This window comes from Liolophura sinensis, chromosome 8 (genome assembly GCF_032854445.1).
Source record: "Liolophura sinensis isolate JHLJ2023 chromosome 8, CUHK_Ljap_v2, whole genome shotgun sequence".
Classification (NCBI taxonomy): Eukaryota; Metazoa; Mollusca; class Polyplacophora; order Chitonida; family Chitonidae; genus Liolophura; species Liolophura sinensis.
In genome coordinates this window covers 57,791,952-57,811,407 of record NC_088302.1, presented here as the reverse complement: position 1 = coordinate 57,811,407, position 19,456 = coordinate 57,791,952, and the positions used below count along the sequence as shown (strand labels likewise).

Genomic DNA, 19,456 nt, shown 5'->3' with positions numbered 1-19,456 from the left:
ATGAAAACATCAGGCTAAATTCTGTATTAATAAAGAAAACATCAGGCTACATTCTGTATTAATAATGAAAACATCAGGCTACATTCTGTATTAATAATGAAAACATCAGGCTACATTCTGTATTAATAATGAAAACATCAGGCTAAATTCTGTATTAATAATGAAAACATCAGGCTAAATTCTGTATTAATAATGAAAACGTTAAAAAAAGTTCTGTATTGATAGAGCTATTGAACTATTTAATGTGAGGGAACATGCATATCTGGATGTAATGAAGGTTTGAAGCTGTGAAATGTCAACTGTTGAGGATAATGTGGACTAGCTCTGATCTACTGACCGCCTCACAAGATTATCATCTTACCATGTAAAGTAGAGGTTGCAGATGTGAACAGTACAGGTTTCTCACATCACTCACTCCAGTGGAGAACACCTAAAGTTCAATTTGCTTTTCTTTCTTTTGGGTTGTATTTTAATTTTGTAATATATCCAGGATAGACTGTCGGATGGTTTTAGATCGAAGAGAAGGTCTGATCTATATGACACAATTTGGGTGGTTTGATTAGCATATATGAAAACAGAGGTGTATTATTGCTGGTCTGGTACAGATAGCTGGTTTGTGGATGTTGATGTGTTATGTACGTGTAGGCATCTTCTTGGAGCCTTACCTGACAGGTGTATTATTGCTGATCAGGTACAGATAGCTGGTTTGTGGTTGTTGGTGTGTTATGTACATGTAGGTATCTTCTCAGAGCCTTACTTGACAGGTGTGTTATTGCTGGTCCGGTACAGATAGCTGGTTAATGCTTGTTGATGTGTTATGTACGTGTAGGTATCTTCTCAGAGCCTTACTTGACAGGTGTGTTATTGCTGGTCTGGTACAGATAGCTGGTTTGTGGTTGTTGATGTGTTATGTACATGTAGATATCTTTTCAGAGCCTTACCTGACAGGTGTGTTATTGCTGGTCCGGTACAGATAGCTGGTTAATGCTTGTTGATGTGTTATGTACGTGTAGGTATCTTCTCAGAGCCTTACCTGACAGGTGTGTTATTGCTGGTCCGGTACAGATAGCTGGTTTGTGGTTGTTAATGTGTTATGTACATGTAGGTATCTTCTTAGAGCCTTACCTGGCAGGTGTGTTATTGCTGGTCCGGTACAGATAGCTGGTTTGTGGTGGTTGATGTGTTATGTACATGTAGGTATCTTCTTAGAGCCTTACCTGGCAAGTGTGTTATTGCTGGTCCGGTACAGATAGCAGGTTTGTGGTTGTTGATGTGTTATGTACATGTACACATGTAGGTATCTTCTTTGAGCCTTACCTGGCAGGTGTGTTATTGCTGGTCCGGTACAGATAGCTGGTTTGTGGTGGTTGATGTGTTATGTACATGTAGGTATCTTCTTAGAGCCTTACCTGGCAGGTGTATTATTGCTGGTCAGGTACCGATAGCAGGTTTGTGGTTGTTGATGTGTTATGTACATGTACACATGTAGGTATCTTCTTTGAGCCTTACCTGGCAGGTGTGTTATTGCTGGTCCGGTACAGATAGCTGGTTTGTGGTGGTTGATGTGTTATGTACATGTAGGTATCTTCTTAGAGCCTTACCTGGCAGGTGTATTATTGCTGGTCAGGTACCGATAGCTGGTTTGTGGTGGTTGATGTGTTATGTACGTGTTGGAATCTTCTTCGAGCCTTACCTGACAGGTTTATTATTGCTGGTCAGGCACAGATAGCTGGTTTGTGGTTGTTGATGTGTTATGTACATGTAGGTATCTTCTCAGAGCCTTACCTGACAGGTGTGTTATGTACGTGTAGGTATCTGCTCATAGCCTTACCTGAGAGGTGTATCTTCTCACCTGACAGAGGTATCTTCTCAGAGCCTTACCTGACAGGTGTGTTATGTAAGTGTAGGTATCTTCTTAAAGCCTTACCTGACAGGTATATCTTCTCACCAGACAGAGGTATCTTCTCAGAGCCTTGTCTGACAGGTGTGTTATGTAAGTGTAGGTATCTTCTTAAAGCCTTACCTGACAGGTATATCTTCTCACCAGACAGAGGTATCTTCTCAGAGCCTTGTCTGACAGGTGTGTTATGTGTGTGTAGGTATCTTCTCTGAGCCTTACCTGACAGGTATATCTTCTCACCAGACAGAGGTATCTTCTCAGAGCCTTACCTGACAGGTGTATCTTCTCACATGACAGAGGTATCTTCTCTGAGCCTTACCTGACAGGTGTGTTAATTACGTGTAGATATCTGCTCACAGCCTTATCTGACAGGTATATCTTCTCACCCGACAGAGGTATCTTCTCAGAGCCTTACCTGACAGGTGTGTTAAGTACGTGTAGGTATCTGCTCACAGCCTTACCTTACGGGTATATCTTCTCACCTGACAGAGATATCTTCTCAGAGCCTTACCTGACAGGTGTGTTATGTATGTGTAGGTATCTTCTTAGAGCCTTGCCTGACAGGTATATCTTCTCACCTGACAGAGGTATTTTCTCAGAGCCTTACCTGACAGGTGTATCTTCTCACGTGACAGGGTATCTTCTCACCTGACAGAGGTATCTTCTCAGAGCCTTACCTGACAGGTGTGTTATGTATGTGTAGGTATCTGCTCACAGCCTTACCTTACGGGTATTTCTTCTCACCTGACAGAGGTATCTTCTCAGAGCCTTACCTAACAGGTGTGTTATGTACGTGTAGGTATCTTCTCAGAGCCTTACCTGACAGGTATATCTTCTCACCTGACAGAGGTATCTTCTCAGAGCCTTACCTGACAGGTATATCTTCTCACCTGACAGAGGTATCTTCTCAGATCCTTAACCAATGTATTTTTGAGCCCAGATGGTTCAGGTTTCATACCTTCACATTTTTTTATTTATTTATGGAAAATGCCAATTCAACCTGTGTTCACATTTTGAGTTAATTTCTTTAAGGAAAGCTTACTTTTCAAAAGCGTAATAAGCTTCACTTATAGTGATAGAATTTATTGTCATTCACTGGAAATGATAAACACTGTTTCAAACAAAAGTTGAGCAAAAGGAAAATCTGCCCAAGATATGCAGAATGGAGGGGTGTATTTTGTTGCAGATTGATACTGACTAGGGCCCCTAAATTGAATCATTCACTAGCTAAACTAGCCAGCTGTTATAGCTGCTATGGTATGGTGACCTGGGCCTGGATTGATGGCCCTTTTATGGGGAGTCAAAGTCTGAAGTTAGCAGAGGGTAATAGAGGTGTGGGGTATAGTTAGCCCCTGCTGTGGAGTAGGGAAGACATGCCACACAGCCTGTGACCTTACCCACCAGTCTTACCCAGAGGAACTGGCGAGGGGGAGGACTATGAGACTGTGGGAATGACAGGAATTTCCTGACTAATTAAGGAGTGCAGAAAGATTTTTTGATGCTCTCAAGTGTGTATTTAACTGACAAATACATGTATCTAGTTGAGCCAACTAAAGTTGCAAGACAGAAATCATTACCAATTTTGGCCTTCAGACATACAGACATTCGCCTCTAGAGAAAACAATAAGAGAAGTATAACGTACATGTAACTCTCCTGCTTGTAAGTGATCTGGTTTGACATTTATAGCTGTGTATGCTTAGACATGTGCAATACATCCTAATTTCTCTGATTGATAGATAAAATCAGAATAAAATTTCCACGTTCATGTTTTTAACGCTGTTTCTAAAATAATGGTGTGTATGGCATTCAGTAATGAGATATAACAGTGCATGGTTTGGACTTATAAACCCTGAAAGTGTTGGCCATGATTCTGTTTATATATAGGCTGATCCAATATGGTTGTTCATCAGCTCTTAATTAGGCAGCTTTATTATTCTGGTGGCAGATCTGATAAAAGTCTGTAATGAAACATTCAACAGGATTATGCTAATTTAGTTTATAAGTTTGATGAAGGCCTGTGTCACAGAATGGGCACACAGAGACAAGGTTATCAGGGTACACCCAGGGATATTCATTTGAAAATGAATGACACTGGTTAAGGTAGGAAATTAATTCCATAGTTTTTTTATGTGGATGTATGTGATTAAAATATATTTGATTACAGTGTTATGAATTAGAGGGGAGTTAAATGATGTGCATTTATGTAGAGAATGATGGTTTGATTCTGATGAAATTGAGCTACCTAAATCTGTCTGAACTCCCGAGTAGCACATCTGAAGACTGTATACATATATGGTACTTGAATACCATGTGTTTTCCAAGAGACTTAGAGTAGTGACATTTTCTGACATCAGGACACTGGCTGAGTATTTTATTTTTGTGTGAACCATGTCTGCCTTTTGAGGTGTGATTCACAGTTTGGCCCATTTCATGTAGTGGCTCTTTAAGGGCTAGGCAAAAAAAGGAAATAGGGTGTCATCAGGGATGTTGGGGTCCAGCAGTGCCCCATAATAGCAAACTGTCCACTGTTTTTAGGAAAAGTTCAAGCACGTTAATTGTTAAAGTGCAGCCAGGCATACAGCCCTGATCAGTTTGCTTTTGCTGGCCCAGTGCTAGTCTCTTCCTGTGTCAACATTACAGCCTGTCTCCCCTATTTGTACAATGGATTAGCCAAGGGGTCATATGTCAACTGTGAATTGAGGCTGAGGGTTAGCTAGGCTGCATTGGGACAGAGCTTACCTGTACTGGAGCCTGTAGAGTGAGAAGCACAGCTACACAGTGGATTTTACGTGTGGACACCGAGGTGTAATATACCTACAAAAAGTGGATTATCTTCCAGGTAGAAGGTTTAGCTGGATTGGATGGTGTCTCAACCAGGTAGGCATGCAGCCAGCTACTTGTGTTAGCAGTGTGTAGGTGAGACGGGGTAGCCCAGTACAGGTGTACAGCACAGACTAGAAATCTGCTGACCACATACCTGTATTAAGTGAGCTCATTCTTTTGTTACCTCTCAGATGTGGTAGTCTACTGAACCTGGCTGGTCTTTCCATGTAACAGACACTTGTGTGGAATGTACATATGTACAGGTAAACACTAACTGTCTGCTCAGCCAGGTAAACAGTTACACCCTGAGCAGGTACTGCTGATTAACTGACAGCTAGCTAATCATGTCGGCCGTCTCACCAGGAACTGGTCAGGGATATTGAAGCACATCATTACACTGTGTTCCAGGTGTAATGTACACTGTGTTCCAGGTGTAGTGATTTGCAGAAATTGATCAGAAATGTACACAATGTAGGTTGAAGTCTATAGCTATGTGTGGCCATTGGTGAACAAGGATGTCAGTTCCATCATTAATATTCAGCGTATTGCTCGGTGATCACATTATTGTGCTTTTCTGTCTCAGGACATCCCACAGGAGTAGCTCCCCTTAATTCTTTTTGGCTAAAACGATGTAAACGATGTTATTAGTAATTGACCTATTCATGATCAAGCAATGTTTTGGTCAATCAGAGATTATATTAACACCTTCACTTGCCATGTATATTTTTTCAGCAATGCATACCAGCTAAACTTCATGCTCACCCATGTTATAATTATTTTGAAGCCTCCCAGTAAACATCAGGACTTCACTGTAATGTGAATTACAGTTTGGAATGTTTCATCAGATTTGTTGTCCTTTTTGAAATCTATTTTCATTGCAAACAGGTATTTATTTTTGACTGTGTGGGGGAGGGAATGTAAGGAATCATAGCAAGTTTGTGGTGTGTATCTGAGCCTATTTTAAAGCTTGTTCTCATCATATATATATATATATATATATATATATATATATATATATATATATATATATATCTGTTAGTGTAAACCACATAGCAGGTTTTAGGTTGGGTTAGGGATGTGGGTTAGGGATGAGTTTGTGGTTAAGGCTTATGTCACTATACATGTCAAGTGGACAGGGTTGGTCAGTGTCAAGAGGACAGGGTGGGTCAGTGTCAAGTGGACTGGGCTGGTCAGTGTCAAGTGGACAGGGCTGGTCAGTGTCAAGAGGACAGGGTTGGTCAGTGTCTAGCTGACAGTTCTGGTCAGTGTCAAGCGGACAGGGTTGGTCAGTGGACAGGGTTGGTCAGTGTCAGGTGGACAGGGCTGGTCAATGTCAAATGGGCAGGGTTGGTCAGTGTCAAGTGGACAGGGTTGGTCAGTGTCAAGAGGACAGGGTTGGTCAGTGTCAAGAGGACAGGGTTGGTCAGTGTCAAGTGGACAGGGCTGGTCAGTGTCAAGTGGACAGGGTTGGTCAGTGTCAAGTGGACAAGGCATGTCAGTGTCAAGTGGACAGGGTTGGTCAGTGTCAAGTGGACAAGGCATGTCAGTGTCAAGTGGACAGGGTTGGTCAGTGTCAAGTGGACAGGGCTGGTCAGTGTCAAGTGGACAGGGTTGGTCAGTGTCAAGTGGACAAGGCATGACAGTGTCAAGTGGACAGGGTTGGTCAGTGTCAAGTGGACAGGGTTGGTCAGTGTCTAGCGGTCAGGGCATGTCAGTGTCAAGTGGACAGGGCTGGTCAGTGTCAAGTGGACAGTGTTGGTCAGTGTCAAGTGGACAAGGCATGCCAGTGTCAAGTGGACAGGGTTGGTCAGTGTCAAGTGGACAGGGCTGGTCAGTGTCAAGTGGACAGGGCTGGTCAGTGTCAAGTGGACAGGGCTGGTCAGTGTCAAGTGGACAGGGTTGGTCAGTGTCTAGCGGTCAGTATCAACTTGTTAGGTAGGTTGCCTTAATTAGGCGCCTATTTAATCAGTGGTCACAACTTTTTTGGATTTTCAAGATGTAATTTAATCTTTAAATTTTGATAAACGTTCGATAAGTCACTATTAAATATGACCTTTGATTTTCTGGTACAATGATATTTTGATAATATAAACATGTTGATTTGGTGCTTAATGATCCATATCTATTTTGGTTCAAACTGTACGGGTCATATGTACAAGTTCTAGCAGAACTGATAACTCATCTTGGAGCTGATCAGAACTCTTCAATGAGCCTCGCAGTGCTTGTTTATCAGATCTGACTAGAATGGCTATAGGTTAAATTTGACATGCTATAGACTGCCTGGTGATGCTAGGATATGAGTTACTAACACTGCATGTATGTATAAAAATGTAGCTAGGATGTGAGTTACTAACACTGCATGTACATGTATAACAAATACAGTCAGGAGTGGCTGGTGATGGCCCCATGCACACACAGTATCATACAGCAGGTTATGTGTTTGACAAAACAAAGTATCACTGGTATGCCAGGTTACCAAAACAGCCATCTGCTGGAACATACGTATGTCTGTCACAATACTGATGTCCAAATACATGATAATGTGAGGTGAGAAAGCTGAGGTAGAAGGCTGATGTAGAGCAGTTTGACAGAAGTATAATAATTGTGATTTAATCCTTACCAGTAAGATCACCTCGTACTTACATTCAAACTGCTTGTAAGATCACCTCATACTTACATTCAAAGCTCCTGTAAGATCACCTCGTACTTACATTCAAAGCTTCTGTAAGATCACCTCATACTTACATTCTCGCCACGATATGGCTGAAATATTGCTGATGTGGCGTTAAGCCATAATCATTCATTTATTCATTCATACTTACATTCAAACTGCTTGTAAGATCACCTCATACTTACATTCAAAGCTTCTGTAAGATCACCTCGTACTTACATTCAAAGCTTCTGTAAGATCACCTCGTACTTACATTTATACTGCTTGTAAGATCACCTCATGCTTACATTCAAACTGCTTGTAAGACCACCTCATGCTTACATTCAAACTGCCTGTAAGATCACCTCGCACTTACATTCAAAGCTTCTGTAAGATCACCTCATACTTACATTCAAACTGCTTGTAAGATCACCACATGCTTACATTCAAACTGCCTGTAAGATCACCTCGTACTTACATTCAAACTGCCTGTAAGATCGCCTCGTACTTACATTCAAACTGCCTGTAAGATCATTTTGTACTTACAGTCAAACTGCTGGTAAGATCACCTCGTACTTACAGTCAAACTGCCTGTAAGATTACCTCATATTTAGATTCAAACTGCTTGTGAGAGCACCTCTTGCTTACATTCAAACTGCTGTAAGATCACCTCGTACTTACAGTCAAACTGCCGGTAAGATCACCTCGTACTTAGATTCAAACTGCCTGTAAGATTACCTCATACTTAGATTCAAACTGCTTGCGAGAGCACCTCATGCTTACATTCAAACTGCCTGTAAGTTCACCTTGTTTTTATAGTCAAACTGCCTGTAAGATCACCTTGTACTTACATTCAAACTGCTTGTGAAATCACCTCATACTTATACTCAAACTGCTTATAAAATCACCTCATACTTAGATTCAAACTGCTTGTGAGAACACCTCATGCTTACATTCAAACTGCTTGTAAGATCACCTCGTACTTACATTCAAAGCTTCTGTAAGATCACCTCATGCTTACACTGAAACTGCCTTTAAGATCATCTTGTACTTACAGTCAAACTGCCGGTAAGATCACCTCATACCTACAGTCAAACTGCTTGTAAGATTACCTCATACTTAGATTCAAACTGCTTGTGAGAGCACCTCATGCTTTCATTCAAACTGCCTGTAAGATCACCGCGTTCTTTTAGTCAAACTGCCTGTAAGATCACCTTGTACTTACAGTCAAACTGCTTGTAAAATCACCTCGTACTTACATTCAAACTGCTTGTAAAATCACCTCATACTTACATTCAAAGTGCTTGTGAAATCACCTCGTGCTTACATTCAAACTGCTTGTAAGATTACCTCATACTTAGATTCAAACTGTTTGTGAGAGCACCTCATACTTACATTCAAACTGCTTGTAAGATCACCTCATTCTTACAGTCAAACTGCCTGTAAGATCTGCATGAGCAGTCATTGCATAGTCAGTGATAACCTACATGTCTATAAAACTGTGAAATTCACCACTTATTTTTAAGTTCATGGTACATTTTACTTAAAAATTAAAGTTGGAATAGGTTTTAATGGCATTGTTTGGCTTAGTCGTAGCAGTAGAATATTTCGGAAGTACGTGATTGAAAGGCACATACCTAATGATATCATTACGTCACTTTATGTTTAAATTATGCTTCATCAACACACATGTGAATAGGTGTTAGAAAATGTAAAGACAACACAGTCACTTTATCCCAGCAAATGTTGTTATCTAGACTTGTGCACTTGTCGTTTCACAGATATTGTAGTGAGTGTGTCTGTTTGTTCAGGACGACAGTGTGGCAGTTGATGCTCATGACTGTGAAACTGTACCTCAGTTTAGAATTCTACCCTATCCAAGAATCTGTGCCATAACCCAGCACCTAGAAACTGTACCATAACCTAGCACCTAGAAGCTGTACCATAACCCAGCACCCAGAAGCTTTATCCATAACCCAGCACCTAGAAGCTGTACCATAACCCAGCACCTAGAAGCTCTATCCATAACCCAGCACCTAGAAGCTGTACCATAACCCAAAACCTAGAAGCTGTACCATAACCCAGCACTTGGAAGTTGTACCATAACCCAGCACCTGGAAGTTGTACCATAGCCCAGCACCTAGAAGCTGTACCATAACCCAGGACCTAGAAGCTGTACCATAACCCAGCACCTGGAAGTTGTACCATAACCCAGCACATAAAAACTGTACCATAACCCAACACCTAGAAGCTGTACCATAAGCCAGAACATAAAAACTGCTCCATTATCCAGAAACTGTACCACAACTCAGGAACCTAAAAACTATATCATAATCTTGAATGTACACCATAACCTAGAAACTGTACCATGACCTAAACACAACTTACTAACCCAAAACTGTACCATAACCTAACACAGTAACATAACCGCAAAGCTGTACGATAACCTAAACACAGTAACATAACCCCAAAACTGCACCGTGACTTAAACACAGTAACATACCCCCAAAACTGTACTTTGACCTAAACACAGTAACATAACTCCAAACTGCATCACGATATAAAGATAGTAACATAACCCCAAAAGTGTACCATAACCTATAACTGTAAGATATAAGTTAAAAAGATTACCTTCTAACTCAGAAACAGTATGAATTACCCAGAAGCTGCTTGTAAGATCACCTTACATTACCTAGAAGCTGCCTATAAGATCACTTTACATTACCCAGAAGCTGCCTGTAAGATCACCTTACATTACCCAGAAGCAGCCTGTAAGATCACCTTACATTACCCAAAAGCTCCATCACAACCTGGAAAATGAACTGCACAAACTGCACCATAATTAAGAAATTAAACCGTAACATAGAAACTTTACATGTGCATGTGTCCACCTATCTGGAAATTGTAACAGCTTGTAATTCAGGAGGTTGTCAAGCATCAGGTAAAAGTTGGCTGCGTACTCCAGGCACTCCTGATGGCTTTGGGTTCCTAATGGTTACCTTGTCTTATCTTAAAGTCGGATGACCTATTAGTCAAGTAGGTGAAAAAATTCTTGAACTCAACATAACTCAACCAGAACTCAACATAACCGAGATGGTCTACATAAACCAGAAGGTCTACATAACCCAGGAAGCACTGTTCTATTACCTAGAAAACTGTACATAAACCAGAAGCTCTGCATAAACCAGAAGGTCTACATAACCCAGAAGCTGTACCATAATCCAGAAGAATTCTACAATAACCTAGAAAGGTCCTACATAACCTAGAAGCTGTACCATAACCTAGAAACATGCCCCTTTTGTGTAATTTTACAATGAAGGTTTTATAATACAGTTGTTTGTACCCCATAAAGTAGGGCACAAACACAGCTGGCCTGATTTTAGGTGTTGGGTTTACAAACAAGGGAATTGAGGTGTATACATACAGACATTCTACTGATTATAAAGATTAAAATTGTGAGCAATTCAAATTATGTGTAAGATTCAAATCATATGTCTGTGGCTCCATCACTGCAGGTGATCAATTATTCCAACAGCTAGTCAGATAATAAGTCAAATTTTTTTCTGATTCTTTTTAAAATTTCTTTTTGGTATATACCTGCTAAATAGGGATATTAACCACATGTGGATCTATGCAGACTAGCTTACTCTGTACCTATAACACACGTAGATGGTGATGTTGGATAGGAAATATGCGATCAGCTATGTGTGGTCAGTGTACTCGCAGGACACTGACTTACCTGTCAGACAAGTAGATGGTGACACTGGTGGATAGTTGAGGTTAGCAGATGAAGGTTGCATATTTTCTATAATTTATTCAGAATTTACCTGTACAGAAGAAATCTGTCAAGATTCCGGCGAATCGCTCAGGGGAAAACTTGTCAGCAGATGAAAAGGTCTAGTACATGAAGCTATGTCCATTCGTGTGGAAGCACATCTGTCTAATTATAGAGCTCATGTCAGACAAAGGACCTCAGTGATGTTCCCCTGCAGGGTGGATGGCTGTACAGTAGATCTTATGGACTAAGTAAAAACCCCATCAGTGTCTAGTATTGTGTATTCCCTCACCTTTCAGGTCATCTAACAATAGGTCAGTGAATTTAGAGGGGTTTTAACTGTAGATTTTTTTAAGTTCTACATGTGAATTAAATCAGGGAATATGTTATCCTATAGTAACTACAGCATAATGAAAATTTGTGGGCCCAGCTTTTGTTTGTGATAGCCAGGAAGGTGGTTAAGATGATGCTCTGAGAGGGTACCTGTTAAGCCTCCATTAATCTCTGTCAGGTACAAGCTGTACATTGGACTTACCTGTTTTGTCCAGGTGACTGCAGGTAAATAAAGATTGAGACAAGTGAGTGGGTGGAGGTTAAGCTGTTATTGTATTTAATTGTGTTTGAATTCTGTGCTGGTGTACTGCTAAGAAAGACATCCCTAAGCCATTCTGTTACTCCAAACAGTTTGATTCATGTATATTACGTGTGCAACTGCCTGATCTCTTGATGGTTTGATGTGTAAATGCTCCCCTCTCCTTGTGGGACATGTTTGTGATGTGAAAACACTTCCCTCTCATTGTGGGACATGTTTTGATGTGAAAACACTTCCCTCTCATTGTGGGACATGTTTTCATGTGTAAATGCTCCCCCTCACATTGTGGGACATGTTTTGATGTGTAAATGCTCCCTCTCATTGTGGGACATGTTTTCATGTGTAAATGCTCCCCTCACATTGTGGGTACATGTTTTGATGTGTGAATGCTCCCCTCACATTGTGGGACATGTTTTGATGTGAAAAACACTCCCCTCTCATTGTGGGACATGTTTTGATGTGTAAATGCTCCCCCTCTCATTGTGGGACATGTTTTGATGTGTGAATGCTCCCCTCACATTGTGGGACATGTTTTGATGTGAAAACACTTCCCTCTCATTGTGAGACATGTTTTGATGTGTAAATGCTCCCCTCTCATTGTGGGACATGTTTTGATGTGTAAATGCTCCCCCTCACATTGTGGGACATGTTTTGATGTGTGAATGCTCCCCTCACATTGTGGGACATGTTTTGATGTGTTGAATGCTCCCCTCACATTGTGGGACATGTTTTGATGTGAAAACACTCCCCTCTCATTGTGGGACATGTTTTGATGTGTAAATGCTCCCCTCTCATTGTGGGACATGCTTTGATGTGTAAATGCTCCCCTTCTCATTGTGGGACATGTTTTGACGTGAAAACACTTCCCTCTCATTGTGGGACATGTTTTGATGTGTAAATGCTCCCCTCACATTGTGGGACATGTTTTGATGTGAAAACACTCCCCTCTCATTGTGGGACATGTTTTGATGTGTAAATGCTCCCCTCACATTGTGGGACATGTTTTGATGTGTGAATGCTCCCCTCACATTGTGGGACATGTTTTTGATGTGAAAACACTTCCCTCTCATTGTGGGACATGTTTTGATGTGTAAATGCTCCCTTCACATTGTGGGACATGTTTTGATGTGTGAATGCTCCCCTCACATTGTGGGACATGTTTTGATGTGTGAATGCTCCCCTCTCATTGTGGGACATGTTTTGATGTGTAAATGCTCCCCTCACATTGTGGGACAAGTTTTGATGTGAAAAACACTTCCCTCTCATTGTGGGACATGTTTTGATGTGTAAATGCTCCCCCTCACATTGTGGGGACATGTTTTTGATGTGAAAACACTTCCCTCTCATTGTGGGACATGTTTTGACGTGAAAGCACTTCCCTCACATTGTGGGACATGTTTTGATGTGAAAAACACTCCCCTCTCATTGTGGGACATGTTTTGATGTGTAAATGCTCCCCTCTCATTGTGGGACATGTTTTGATGTGTGAATGCTCCCCTCACATTGTGGGACATGTTTTGATGTGTAAATGCTCCCCCTCTCATTGTGGGACATGTTTTGATGTGTGAATGCTCCCCTCACATTGTGGGGACATGTTTTGATGTGTGAATGCTCCCCTCTCATTGTGGGGCATGTTTTTGATGTGTAAATGCTCCCCTCTCATTGTGGGACATGTTTTGATGTGAAAACACTTCCCTCTCATGTGGGACATGTTTTGATGTGTGAATGCTCCCCTCACATTGTGGGACATGTTTTGATGTGAAAACACTTCCCTCTCATTGTGGGACATGTTTTGATGGTGTAAATGCTCCCCTCTCATTGTGGGACATGTTTTGATGTGTAAATGCTCCCCTCACATTGTGGGACATGTTTTGATGTGTGAATGCTCCCCTCACATTGTGGGACATGTTTTGATGTGAAAACACTTCCCTCTCATTGTGGGACATGTTTTGATGTGTAAATGCTCCCCTCACATTGTGGGACATGTTTTGATGTGTAAATGCTCCCCTCACATTGTGGGACATGTTTTGATGTGTGAATGCTCCTCTCTCATTGTGGGACATGTTTTGATGTGTAAATGCTCCCCTCTCATTGTGGGACATGTTTTGATGTGTAAATGCTCCCCTCTCATTGTGAGACATGTTTTGATGTGTAAATGCTTCCCTCTCATTGGTGGGGACATGTTTTGAAAACTGTTGGTGGTCAGAGTAAACTCCAGAATTGATTCTCTACCATTAACTTTTATATTAAAATACATTTTTGTGTGTAGGGTATGAAAAGAAGAGCAGGTGAAAGGGCTGATAAAAGTAACTAAAAGTACATTTCAATTCTCCCACTGAGCTCGACAATTGAAGAGGATTGAGTGTACATAGTAAGGGGAGGTCACTCATGTATACAAACTGTCAGTGTCATAGTCTGTAGATGGCTTCAGAGCCCCATTAGTTTTTTTAATGTTTAGTGCTGTACCTCAGTCCCAAACATTCCGTGGCCAATAAGCTTTGGTGCATACCTGGCCCAGCCTGTGAGAAAGCAGCCATAAAAATCATGACATAAGTTGACCATCAAAATCTGGATGTTTCTATGCAGGCAGCTGGGAGGGTGCCTTGTAAAGCCAAGGGGACATCACTCACAGCCTCATCACCCCCTGTCTCCCTGCATCTTCTCACCCAGAATTTCAAACTTTCATCATTAAAACTTATACCTGCCGAAAGCTTAAACATTTCCATCATCTTGATACCAAGCATGCACCTGTACACCAATAATCACTGGCTGGCAGCGACAAAAGACTTTATACACAGATTTACATTTGTAATTTGTCACATTTCATTTCCCGAGAAGCGGAAGTGCACATGGGGTCCTGATTCTAGATATAAATCTTGAGCTGATTGATGTGGATGTTGTTTTGAAATCATTCTCCTGCCCTCTTCATTTAGGTTTATCAATAACCGTTTATGGTTACGTTTTTACCTCCCCTACATTTTACATTTTTTAATTCTCATACCATTTACAGAAAATACACCTGATATGTGTTGGCTTTTGTAAACAGTAACCCTACAGGTAACAAATGCACCAGAATACATGTAACTCATTGTGCATCGGTGCATCCTTGTATGGCACACTGAACTTCACATCTTGAACATCGTGTTTAAAGTACAACGGGCAACTCAGTATTATGACATTTCTGACAAATTTTGAGCCCTGTGGCAGATTGCAGATTTGGTTATCGCATTTTTGTCTACTTTCCTCATAGTGCACTCACAGCACAATGAACTTCATTTTTTGTGGGATTTTTGGAAGTATTTTATTGAAGTTCTGAGATTTTTTCCTCGCTTCAAATTTTCCTTGGACTAATCAGGTAGGGTAATTTATTGAGTCATCTTACGCCGGTGTCCTGACTAATAAGCTTGATGTATTGATGCGTGACAGTATAAGTGAATAAGACAGTTAGAGATGCACGTGTGACAGATGAACAGTGTTTGATACTCCGTGTTGATGTAGTAAGATTTTCTCAGGTGTCTGATAGTCATAAGTTTCCGCTGTTTGTTTGTTGATATTCTTGCATGTACAATACAAACTTAATTCATCGTGTGACGTATCCATAATAACTGCTGTGTCTCCACTCCCAGCCAATCAAGTCATGATTCTGTTTACCTTTAATGACAATCCCTGCAGTTAAAAGAGCAATAGGGAGTTTAATGTGTCAGTTTTCTTCAGCTGTGGGTATTTGATTGTCAAGTTACATGACATCCTATCATTTGGAAGGCCCCAGAGTAGCCATGTGAGAAGAGTTTTTTTCTTGCTCCTCTCTTTGCATAGTCACATGTATTGAGACACCTGGAGGAGACAGATGTGTCAGCTGCTGTTGTTTAGCTGCTAAAGCTGCCCCTGTGGGATAGCTGTGCTTCCCCATGGTATTGCAATTGAACACCTAGGTTTTGTTCAGAAGGAAGCAGGGGATTTGTTGATAAAGTCAGGGTTGTGCGGAGCTTTGGCCAGCCAGGTTTCAGGGAGGCTAGGGATTGTGCAAACCCAGACCCCTCACCACTGCCCCATCACCTTAAGCTTGTGGGCCCCATCACCTTAAGCTTATGGGCCCCCATCACCTTAAGCTTGTGGGCCCCATCACCTTAAGCTTGTGGGCCCCATCACCTTGAGCTTGTCTCCCCACAGGGGTGTCTCCCCACATGGGTGTCTCCTACTGTCTGGCAAATCTTAATCAATTCTGATGGTAAAAACAAGGCAGACTGGAGCTAGGACTACAGATCTGTGACTTGTCTCAGCCTGATCGCTGGCCGTTTTGCCAGGTCAACAGGCCTTAGCCAAGCGTATGCTAACCACCTGTGTTACTGTGTCAGGTGAAGCTATAGCACAGATCACAGTGTGGGCCTACCTTTAGATCTCCATAGATCTGATTTCAATGAGAATTATTGACCTGTGTTAGCAGAACTAAACGTTCCTACACTCCAGGTGACAATTCTAAGTGTTTAAATGTCTTACTGACAAATGGAATATGCCTCAGAACCCACCTGGGCCTGAAGCCAACTCTCTGTCTCTAGCCGCCATGGGACATATCCCATAAAACTGTGTGGAATAGCGATCACCTGTACTGGGCTGTACAGCATTGCCAGGAGCTGTGTGTAGTCATTGTACAGCCTGTTAGGTAGGTATGTGTGAAGAGGGCTGTAATAAACAGACTGGTCATGTGAAGAGCAAAGCCAGCTACCTCTGTCCTCCTGTCGCTGTGGAATGCCCCCCCCCCCCCTCCCCTAACTCTCCACCCTCTCCCCTCCCCCCCTACTACCTCTCCCTGCCACTGGTATGCTGTACAAACCTCACCCCACTAACTGGCTGTTAACTCCTTACAGCAGTGAAAAATTGAGCTGGCTGAGTGAACGGAGGCCTGGCACAATGATTAACATGAGCCAGGTATGCTGTAGGTGTGTACAGGTAGACTGTACAAGTCAGCCCGTGTGTGTCACTTCCTGATTACACACTGTGACGTCACCAAGCATTCTTCTCAGGTTCTCCGGAGATTTCCCATGGATCTCGAGTGTTTCAGCTACCTGTGAACCGTGCCTGAAATACAGCAGCTGATAAAGACCAGGTTAGTTGTGGCATTACCACTGTCACGGTCTACCAACTGGGGAGAAAACACTGCTACCCCATGCGGATTATGTATCAGCGTGTGGGATCTGCCTAGGTAAGAGCTTCACTGGTTTTACCCTGTAACAACAAGGCAGACATTACCTGTAACGACTGTCAGAATTTACCTGAAACTTCCAGGCAGACTTTACCTGTTATGACCAGACAGATTTAACCTGTAATGACCAGGTAGGCTTTACCTGTAACGACTGTCACAGTTTACCTGAAGCTACCAGGCAGACTTTACCTGTTATGACCAGACAGATTTAACCTGTAATGACCAGGCAGGCTTTACCTGTAACGACTGTCACAGTTTACCTGAAGCTACCAGGCAGACTTTACCTGTAACGACTAGGCAGACTTTACCTTTAACAACCAGGCAGACTTTACCTTAAACAACCAGACAGACTTTACCTGTAACGACCAGGCAGGATTCATCTGTAATGACCAGGCACACTTAACCTGTAATGATCAGACACCTGTAATGACTATCAAAGTTTATCTGTAACGAATAGACAGGATTTCCTAATTTATTTATTTATTTATTTATTTATTTGATTGGTGTTTTATGCCATAGTCAAGAATATTTCACTTATATGACAGCGGCCAGCATTATGGTGGGCTTGATCCACAGCTCATCCAGCCATGGCCAGTCTCCACAGCTCATCCAGCCATGGCCAGTCTCCACAGCTCATCCAGCCATGGCCAGTCTCCACAGCTCATCCAGCCATGGCCTGCCTCCATAGCTCATCCAGCCATGGCCAGTCTCCACAGCTCATCCAGCCATGGCCAGTCTCCACAGCTCATCCAGCCATGGCCAGTCTCCACAGCTCATCCAGTCATGGCCAGTCTCCACAGCTCATCCAGCCATGGCCTGCCTCCACAGCTTATGCTAATGTGATTCTACCCAGCTAGCTCTTTTGACTAGTCACTGTCTGCATATTGTTGTTGGTAATTACTAGATTCCTGATTATTATTCTCCAGTGAGTCTTGAGTACTTTTTCATCAAGATGGAAATCCTGGGTATCAGGCATGTATTATGTGTAGAGAAAGTGGCTTGTTATGGCATCACAAGTCTTGTTATCATCTGGACACGTGTACAGTTATACACAACACAGGTAGGGCTACAGCACGTTGTCATCTGGACAGGTGTACAGTTATACACAACACGGGTAGGGCTACAGCACATTGTCATCTGGGCAGGTGTACTTTTATACACAGCACAGGTAGGGCTACAGCACGTTGTCATCTGGACAGGTGTACAGTTATACACAACACAGGTAGGGCTACAGCACGTTGTCATCTGGACAGGTGTACAGTTATACACAACACGGGTAGGGCTACAGCACGTTGTCATCTGGACAGGTGTACAGTTATACACAACACAGGTAGGGCTACAGCACGTTGTCATCTGGACAGGTGTACAGTTATACACAACACAGGTAGGGCTACAGCACGTTGTCATCTGGACAGGTGTACAGTTATACACAACACAGGTAGGGCTACAGCACATTGTCATCTGGGCAGGTGTACTTTTATACACAACACAGGTAGGGCTACAGCACGTTGTCATCTGGACAGGTGTACAGTTATACACAACACGGGTAGGGCTACAGCACGTTGTCATCTGGACAGGTGTACAGTTATACACAACACAGGTAGGGCTACAGCACGTTGTCATCTGGACAGGTGTACAGTTATACACAACACGGGTAGGGCTACAGCACGTTGTCATCTGGACAGGTGTACAGTTATACACAACACAGGTAGGGCTACAGCACGTTGTCATCTGGACAGGTGTACAGTTATACACAACACAGGTAGGGCTACAGCACGTTGTCATCTGGACAGGTGTACAGTTATACACAACACAGGTAGGGCTACAGCACGTTGTCATCTGGACAGGTGTACTTTTATACACAACACAGGTAGGGCTACAGCACGTTGTCATCTGGACAGGTGTACAGTTATACACAACACAGGTAGGGCTACAGCACGTTGTCATCTGGACAGGTGTACAGTTATACACAACACAGGTAGGGCTACAGCACATTGTCATCTGGGCAGGTGTACTTTTATACACAGCACAGGTAGGGCTACAGCACGTTGTCATCTGGACAGGTGTACAGTTATACACAACACAGGTAGGGCTACAGCACGTTGTCATCTGGACAGGTGTACAGTTATACACAACACAGGTAGGGCTACAGCACGTTGTCATCTGGACAGGTGTACTTTTATACACAACACAGGTAGGGCTACAGCACGTTGTCATCTGGACAGGTGTACAGTTATACACAACACAGGTAGGGCTACAGCACGTTGTCATCTGGACAGGTGTACAGTTATACACAACACAGGTAGGGCTACAGCACATTGTCATCTGGACAGGTGTACAGTTATACACAACACAGGTAGGGCTACAGCACATTGTCATCTGGACAGGTGTACAGTTATACACAACACAGGTAGGGCTACAGCACATTGTCATCTGGGCAGGTGTACATTTATACACAACACAGGTAGGGCTACAGCACGTTTTCATCTGGACAGGTGTACAGTTATACACAACA

The 19,456-nt window shown here is 42.4% G+C and overlaps 1 protein-coding gene across 1 annotated transcript in view; it reads left to right on the top strand.

Moving 5' to 3' along the window:
* The window catches only part of LOC135473007 (uncharacterized), a 161,361-nt gene that overhangs the window by 82,792 nt on the left and 59,113 nt on the right, over positions 1–19,456 (top strand). The window lies entirely within an intron of this gene.